Source organism: Octopus bimaculoides, chromosome Z (genome assembly GCF_046866305.1).
Source record: "Octopus bimaculoides isolate indiv1 chromosome Z, ASM4686630v1, whole genome shotgun sequence".
Taxonomy (NCBI): Eukaryota; Metazoa; Mollusca; class Cephalopoda; order Octopoda; family Octopodidae; genus Octopus; species Octopus bimaculoides.
In genome coordinates, this window is record NC_142944.1 from 49,492,120 (window position 1) to 49,495,857 (window position 3,738).

A 3,738-nucleotide genomic window follows, 5' to 3' on the forward strand; every position below is an offset into this window, starting at 1 on the left:
GGAACACCCTGTTTCCAGAAGTGAATTATTCAAACCCCAAAGAATCCTTTTCAACACATGGCTATGATGCTCCCCCACTACTCCTGCTCGTGATCAGAGATGCACATATTGTCAGTCAGTAAGGGACATGCTCAACTGGTTATGGTCAAACAACTGACAAGCAAATCTGTGATACTGAGCAGAATATTTGCTGTAGTCCATATTTTATACCAATACAAGAACCATATTATTATTATTATTATTATTATTATTATTATTAAGGTAACGGGCTAGCAGAATCGTTAGCACACTGGACAGAATGCTTAGTGGCATTTCATCTGTTTTCATGTCCTGAGTTAAAATTCCGCCAAGGTCAACTTTCAGGGTCAATAAAATAGGTACCAGTTGAGTATTGGGGGTTGATGTAATTGACTTATCCCTCTCTCCAAAATTGCTGCCTTTGTGCCAAAATTAGAAATCATCTTCATTATTATTATTATTATTATTAAGGTGATGAGCTGGCCGACTCATTAAAGCATCAGGTAAAATGTCATGTGGTATTTCTTCTGGCATATTGCATTCTAAGTTTATATTCCTTCAAGCACCAAGGTCATCTTTTGCCTTTTGTCCCTGCAGATTCAAGAAACTAAAGTACCAGTCAAGTACTAGGGTCGATTTACTCAACTAACTCTTTTCTCTCAAAATTGCTGGCCTTGTGCCTAAATTAGAAATAGCAACAACAATGGCAATAATAATAATTGTTTCTTACTCTTGGCACAAGGCCTTGAAAATTTTTGGGGAAGAGGGCTAGTCGATTACATCAACCCCAGTGCATAACTGGTACTTATTTCATTGACCCTGAAAGGATGAAAGGCAAAGTCGAACCTGGTGGTATTTGAACACAGATCATAAAGTTGGAATAAATGCTGCTAGACATTTTGTCTGGGTCACCACCTTAATGATAATAATAATAATAATCTTTTCTACTATAGACATAAGGTCTGAAATTTTGGAGGAGGAGGCCAGTTGATTAGATCAACCCCAGTACACAACTGGTACTTAATTTATCGACCCCGAAAGGATGAAAGGCAAAGTCAACATTGGCAGAATTTGAACTCAGAACCTGAAGACCAATGAAATACTGCTAAGCATTTTGCCCAGCATGCTAACAATTCTGCCAGCTCATCACCTTAATAATAATAATAATAATAATAATAATAATAATAATAATAATAATAAGGCCTGAAATTTAAGGGGAGGAGATAAGTCGATTACATTGACACTAGTGTTTCACTGGTACTTAATTTATTGACCCCGAAAGGATGAAAGGCAGTCGACCTCGGTGGAATTTGAACTCAGAACATAGTGATGGGCAAAATACCACCAAGCATTTTGCCCAGCATGTTAATGATTTTGCCAGCTCACCGCTTTAATAATAATAATAATAACATTGTAACACCAATGTACACCGAGTATTGATGCTGTGGTTACCCCAAAAGAAGGTTGATGCTGAAATTTTAATAGAAACTATTCTTCTGTCATTTTGCTGAGGTTGTTGCATATTGCGATTAGTAGGATCAACTGTTAAAGTGAAAGAGATTTTGCTCATCATCTGAAGAGCCAATGCAATCTGAACAGATGTTGGTGATTACTCCATTTATTCTTTGGTAACCATTATTTGACATGGAACCAGACACCAGAACAGAATTATGCTATTATGCACCTTATTTTTGTACATGGTAGCCATATGCTTTCCAATATCTTATTATTGATTATGTGATGGTGGTGGTGGTGGTTGTGGTGGTGGTGGTGGTGGTGGTGGTTGGTGGTGTGTGTTTCAGGGAATGTGATAGTGATGATGGTGGTAGTGGCAATCGTAGTGGTGGTTGTTAGAGGTGGTGATGGTTGGCGGTTGGTGGTAGTGGTGGTAGTTGATGGTGGTGGTGGTTGGTGTGGTGGCTGTGGTGATGGTTGGTGGTTGTGTTGGTGGTGGTGGTCGGTGGTGGCAATGGTTGCTGGTGGTGGTGATGGTTGGTGGTGGCAATGGTTGGGGTGGTGGCTGTGTTGGTGGTGGTGGTGGTGGTTGGTGATGGTGATGGTTGCTGGTGGTGGCGATGGTTAGGGTGGTGGTTGTGTTGGTGGTGGTTGGTGGTGGTGATGGTGGCGATGGTTGGGGTGGTGGTTGTGTTGGTGATGGTGGTGGCTGTGTTGGTGGTGGTGATGGTTGCTGGTGGTGGCGATGGTTGGTGGTGGCAATGGTTGGGGTGGTGGCTGTATTGGTGGTGGTGGTTGGTGGTGGTGATGGTGGTTGGTGGTAGCGATGGTTGCTGGTGGTGGTTGTGTTGGTGGTGGTAGTGGTTGTAGTGGTAGTGGTTGTGGTAGCGATGGTTGCTGGTGGTGGCAATGGTTGGTGGTGGCAATGGTTGAGGTGGTAGCGATGGTTGGTAGTGGTGGTGGCATGTAGCAATAATATATAACCCAGCCATATCCGGCCAGATCCAGCCTCTCACACCTACCCTATAGTCTTGTTCTAAATGTAAACAATTGCATAATCAAAATCTCAAAGCTACAAGACAATGTAATATTAATTTAAAACTCTGTGAATACATAAGCATCACATCTGACAGAGTAATCTGAATGTTAAAAGGGTTAAATCACATCCTCAACTATCAAATAATGAAGTACTTCACTGCTTTTTCTTTGAATTTCGTGAATACGGATGGCTTTAAGTTTCTATTTTCTTTTAATTGGAGTCTGAATTTGAAGATAATTAGTGGCAGGTGTGATTTTTGTTGTGACATTGAATTGGGTATTGATAAAAACAGTCAATTCATTGGTGTGATATTCTTGACAAATATGGCATATTGACAAAGTGTTTTTTTGCCTTCTTTTCTTTTTGTGCCACAAAATAATGAATTTGGAATTGAAGTGGCAACCATCTCAACTAGCCAACATCACATTTAAATACATGAGTATGTTCGTGTGTGTGCGTGTGTGTGTGTGTGTGTGTGTGTGTGTGCGCGTGCGCATGTATGCAGGGTGTGCATACACACGGCACTGATACATATACACTATAACTGCTTTCTTACATACACACATATATATGCATAACAATCACCTGCACACAAACCAATACAACATTCAAACACACACACACAAGGAACTCACACACACACAGTGCACTAACACTTGCAGTATGCACACCATTCACATAGCGCACACACACACACACACACACACAGAGTTCACTCTCAAATACAAACTGCTTATACTTAAGCAACCAAACTGAGCCTGCAATCTAGAAAAAGCCTTTAACCAGAAGTGCATCATAGATTTTGTAGCATATTTGTATTGTAATATGGTGGCAATGATGATGATGATGATAATAGCAACATTAGTGAAAAAGTAAAAATTATAGAATAACAAATATTTAAATCAAAGTAAGGATTTTGTTCTACAAAGCAAGTAGAATGAAGAAACTTGTTCCAGGATAAAATGCATCACCTGCAGGGGCATACAAATGAGCTCAGAGCCCAGTATTTGCTTTCTTATCCACTCAACCCCCTTATATATTCAATGAAGATGATAATAATGACCTTTTGTGGGAGGGTGAGGAGGGTCTGTCTATTTAATTGACTCCAGTATGTCACTGGTACTTCATCAGATCCATTAATCAGCTCAGTTATTTCACTGCTACTTTATTTCATCAACCCATTCATTTCCCCGGTACTTTTATTTCACTAACCAAGTTATTTCACT